At 47.8% G+C, this 5,407-nt stretch overlaps 1 pseudogene; it reads right to left on the reverse strand.

The window, feature by feature from the left end:
* Positions 1-316: 316 nt before the first annotated feature.
* Positions 317-2,147, reverse strand: LOC113875364 (annotated as a pseudogene).
* Between the last annotated feature and the right edge of the window lie 3,260 nt (positions 2,148-5,407).

Below are 5,407 nucleotides of genomic sequence, written 5' to 3' on the forward strand. Positions count from 1 at the left end.
GGCTATTCATGATGAACAGGTTCACTATCAATTCACACAGAGGAATCAGTAAAAATATTCCTATTCAAGCAGCACGATTAAAGTCACAAATGTGTTTTCGGGACAAGAGGACTATTTATTTGGTATTCATAAAATGGTTCAGCTTAAAACTGGAGATAGTCGCAGATAACATCACTCTGATTGATACATTATTCAAAACTGGCAGCTGAAAGGATCCCTTTACTATATGAGAGGGTGAAAAGCAGTAACTTTCAATTTTCATTGCTCCCAGACTGCAAAACCAGACATTTCTTCAAGTTTTCAAGAGCACAGACAATCAAAATTTGTCTACTAGTTTTACAACTTTCACTTTCACCAAGAGGTCATCGTGATCTGCTAAGGCTCGAATTTTCTTAACGCACACTCCAGATGCAGTACATAAGTGAAAATGGGAGCCTTTATTGAATTCTCTGTAGTTGAATACTTCTGCCCTGAGATTGTCATAGATGATCTCAAATAGAGTCAGGGCATTAATAAGAATTTCTGATTCCACATAAGAATTGTAGAGAGAACTAAATGATGATGGCACTTGGCTACTGAGTAATTTTTTTTTAACATATCTGGATTTTCAGCAAAATTCTACAGTATTTTCAAAATCTCAACCTTGATTTTTCCACCTCTCTGAGATAACAAACGGAAAAATTTGCAATAGAATTGACAAGCAGGTGCTGGTAGTCATTAGTAATAGTCATGTTTGTTAAAAATTTTAATCCAACTACCTGTACTGCTGCGTTCAGGTTAGAGGCCATGATGTCATCCATCACTTTATTCATGTATACCTGAAACCGGCCCTGATTTTCATATTTCTCACTCAGGTTATTCATGGCCATTAAGGCTTTTTCCTTAATGTGAGGGTCAGTTTTGTTGATCATGTTGGCAATAATTGGGAGGCCTCCCAACTTGCGAATTGTGTCTTGGTTGCATGAATAATCGGCATTATTGCTCAGAGTGAGCAAAGCTACCTGTTGGATGAAAGGATCATCCGACTTCTGAAGCAAAGCAAGGACTTTCCTGAGATCTCGGACACCCAGAATCTCATCAATTTCATAAGGAAAGGGGCGCTTCTGCATGGGAACAGGTCTCCTCCCTTTCCCTTTCTGCTGGGTCTCAGGCTCAGAGTCTGATTCCGATTCTGTGTCTGTCCATCCAGACTCTCCTTCCTCAGAATCAGGAACCTCTGCCAGGCAAGCCTGGCCCCCATTAGCAGACGCTGCCGCGGCTGCTGCAGCCCCATCTCTGGGCCGGAAGCCCAGCCCCAGTTCATCTACTTCAACCTTATTTTTCTTGCCTTTGCCCTTGCCTCCAGTCCGGGACCTGGTTACACCCTTAGCTCCACTTTTGGGTACAGCTCCAGTAGCTGACCCGGCCTTAGGTATAGCCCCAGTATGAACCCCGGGGGTTGCTTTCTTAGTGGCTACCACTGTTCTAGAGGACCCTGAAGGCCCAGGAGCCTCTGCAGTCCCAGAAGGCGCTACTACCCCTAAAGTCGCTGCTGTCCCAGTAGGCATTGCTGGTATGGAAGCCTCCACTGGCTCTGTAGGTTGTGATGCCTCAGTAGGAATGGGCACCACATGAGGCACCACTGGTGCCCTGGGAGCCTCCGCTGTGCCAGGGGCTTCTGCTAATTTAGGAGCCCCAACCATTGCGGGAGCCTTCGCAGCTGAGGGAGCCTTTGCCTCCCAGAGAGGTGGTGCCACTGCAAAAGACATTGTGGCTACTGATTCAGCTTTAAGCCCCACCCAAGCCCCTTCTGTCTCCTGGCCCTTATTTCCTGCCCCGCTCTGGGTCTCGGCACTGGATGCAGCTGGGACCACTGCTTCAACTCCAGCAGTGTCCAGAGCAGAGGATTCATCCTGAGCCCTTTCCTCTGCCCCAGTGCGGACTGGGGTTGGAGGACTGAATCCTGGCCCAAGGTCAATTGTGAATCCAGCCCTTAGTCCAGCTCTAGCCCTGGCTCCAGTCTCGGCCACAGCCCTGGTTTTGGGTTTAGCCAGTCTCTTCTTCATCATATGGTTTCATCCCCTGGCATATTTGTAGACACAGTACCAGGCACTGGCCCTGATGACTATCCCAGCAGCTACGCAGCCAGCACCCCAAACACTGCTCATGATGCAGCTGGAATTAATTCTCTGATCCAGACGTGCCCAAGTGGGGTGCGTGCACATCCAAGTGAAACGCTTCAGCTCAAGCTCAAAATTCTGCTGAGGCTGCAAGAAAAAGCAGGACCAACCTGCTGGGAAAGCAGGAGCAATTTGCGCTTTTCCACCAGGCTAACAGTTGTGCAGGGCCCAAAAGGCAGAGAAACCTGCCCGGATCTGGGGGGATTTTCTCCTCCTCCTCCAAGCCTGGGTTAAACGCACGGCAGTGCACAGCGCAATAGAGTTGGTACCCAGAGGAGCTATACACACGTTTTCTTTGTGTATGTGTCTCCTATGTCCGTGGAATTCTCCAGGCAGGAATACTGAAGTGGGAAGCCATTCCCTTCTCCAGGGGATCTTCTCAACCCAGGGACTGAACCTGGATCTCCCACATTTCAGGCAGATTCTTTACCATCTGAGCCACCAGGGAAACCCTGTGTATCTACTACTTTTTTTTTTTTATCCATTTGCCCACTGATGACCATTTAGGTTGTTTTTTGAATGATTTATTAGTATTAAATCTATTCTTTGGTAAGACTCATCTCTTGAGTCTCCAAGTAGGCTCCAAGTTCTAGGAGGGTAGGACCCCATTCTCCTGAGGGTCTCTAAAGCTTGGAGCTCCTGGCCTTGAGCGTAGAGGATGTCCAGGAAGGGCCTTTTCTCTTTCTCATCCTTATTGCCTTGCAGGTCTGCATCACTGTTTGCCTGACCCCTGCAGCTATCCCTTCACTGGTGCCCTCAGGCCAGACTCTCCTGACTTGTGTCAGCATCATTTTCTAGAACACTTAACATCTTATATAACACTTAGCGTCATTTTCTGTAACACTGAGACTGTGGAGACTGTGTAAATCTAATTCAGTCACCTTTGTGCTCTTCTGCACCCCAAATACATACTTAAAACCTCTCTTTGCCTACAGGAGTGTTTTCAGAGTAGGGACACAGACCCCTGGGAGTCTTCAAAATTGTATCAAGGTGACGGTGAATTCCACAAGGATATTTCGATCTTGTGTTTCAGTTTTAGTGATAACCTTCAAGACGTTTAAAATGTAAGCTTACACTGGATTATCGAATCACTGCTTTTCACTGATCCTGTTGGGTGACTCCAGGGCCTGCATTTCTGTTTAGTTTCCTTTGGTGACAGAGCACCCAAAGTGATGGGGTTTTAACTGTGCTTGCAGTGTGTTTCTCATACCCTGTGTGTGCTAGAGAGAGAGAGTTTGCCGCTTTGAGAAGCACTGGGCCATGGACTGGGCACGTCCTCCTCCATCCAGCTTCCAGGGACCTCCAACGTCAGGCTCCTGTTCATCTCTCGAGCCTCAGGTCTTACCTCTGCCCATGTGAGTCCTGTGCTATGGCTTCCTCCCTGATCCCCGTCCTTAGGGTGCCCACTGAACTCCTTTCACCTTCTCAGACTCAGCTCAGTTTCCTATCCTCCTGGAAGCCTTCTCAGACTTTGCCTGAGGTGACCTTTCCTCTCTAGTTTCTCTCCCTCAGTGACGACGTTTATCTCATAGATGCTACCCAGGGTCTACCTGTCAGCCTCCCGGGCACAGTGACTATGAGCCCCCAGCTGACAGGACTGTGCCCTCTGCCTTTTTGTGCCTGGAAGCCAACAGGTGCCTAATACACACTTGTCACAGCTGTGACAACTGTGTTCTGCACACACAGGTTCTAGCACGTGTGTTCTGCAGCAAGAGAAGCTACCACAATGAGAAGCCTGCACCCCACTCGCCGCAACTACAGAGAGTCCTCGCAAAAGCAAAGAAGGCCCGGCAGGCCCAACAGAACCTTGTTGCAGAACACAGGATTTCACATAAGCCCAGGAGCCTTTGAGCTCTCTTTTTGCAATATATTTCATCATGCGTCCTAAGGAGCTGGGAGACTTGCTGCTCTGAGTGATTGTCTGGCGTCCTGTCACATGTATGCTAGATACTCAACTAACATTTCCTTATTTCTCTGCTCCAGACTGAGATCGAGGGTAGTTTTCTTCCCTCCTGGGTAAATGTTTTGTAAAAAACAAAAAAATCAAAACTGTCCATTAAGATTCCCAAGAAGCATTGCAGGCATACTATTTTGCCGTTTTCCTTAAAATCTGCCTCACTTGGCTATAGCATCAGGGTGTTTGTTGGAGGACACCGAATAAGTTGCTTACAGACTGTTCTGAAATTTTTCTTGAATTATTTTCTCACTGTAGGCTACTCTTGTGCTCACTTGGCATCGTAACCTTTCCTGTGATGTCTCTGGTTACTCTGATTCACAGTACTTTTTTGTTTTTTCCTTTTTTTTTTTTTTTTCAGTTTTTGGCCCTACCGGGCCTTCTTCGCTTTTGCGAGGACTTTCTGAAGTTGCAGGGAGTGGGGTGCAGGCTTTTCACTGTGGTAGCTTCTCTTGCTGCAGAACAGAGGTGCTAGGCAGGCAGTCTCAGTACTTGTGGTGCTGGAGTCTAATTGCTCCCCGGCATGCGGGATGTTCCCTGAGCAGGGATCGAACCCGTGTCTCCTGCATTGGCAGGCAGATTCTTATCCGCTGCGCCACCAGGGACGTCCCTCCACAGTACTTTTCATGGGCAAGCCCCCAAAGCCTCCGAGTCTGTCCTGCCAGCCATGCTATTTGGCTGCCAAGGGGAACCGCCCCCGCCGCCTCTGTGGCCCACTCACTCTATGATGCTCATGTTCCCCGGGGCCGCTGGGCAAATGAATTGTCTTGAACTTGAACCCTCTTCTCTCTCCTGTGCTTGTTTGTGTATGATAAACTTTCTGAAGATGTTTGAAAAGTAAATGTTTGAATTGCACATCCTTATTTGATTGACCTTTTACACTCCTCACACTGTCTGTCCGACTAACAGGGGGCTGCCTGCCTCGCGTGCCGGCGGCAGGAGAGACGAGGAGCGGCTCCCTTAAGAAGGCATCTTACTGGCTCTCTGCATCTTGACTGTTCCCTAATACTCCTCTGGCAGAGGCTGGCTGTTAGGTAGAGATTCATTTCATGGGAGTTTTTGCTAGTGGAGCCCTGCACCATCTCTCCTGAGAATTACAATGCAGGGAACTGTAATCCCTGGGGGATTCTGTTGTCTCAGATTTGATACTTGAGCAGGGTGAGAGTGACAACCATTTTATAAAAATAACATTTCTTACTAGCATAGGAGTGATATACACTCAAGGCAGGAAAGTTGGAAGATTCAGAAAGATCACAAATAAAAAAGTATGATTTCAAGCCCTGAAGTGGTTGCC

Source organism: Bos indicus x Bos taurus, chromosome 18 (genome assembly GCF_003369695.1).
Source record: "Bos indicus x Bos taurus breed Angus x Brahman F1 hybrid chromosome 18, Bos_hybrid_MaternalHap_v2.0, whole genome shotgun sequence".
Taxonomy (NCBI): domain Eukaryota; kingdom Metazoa; phylum Chordata; class Mammalia; order Artiodactyla; family Bovidae; genus Bos; species Bos indicus x Bos taurus.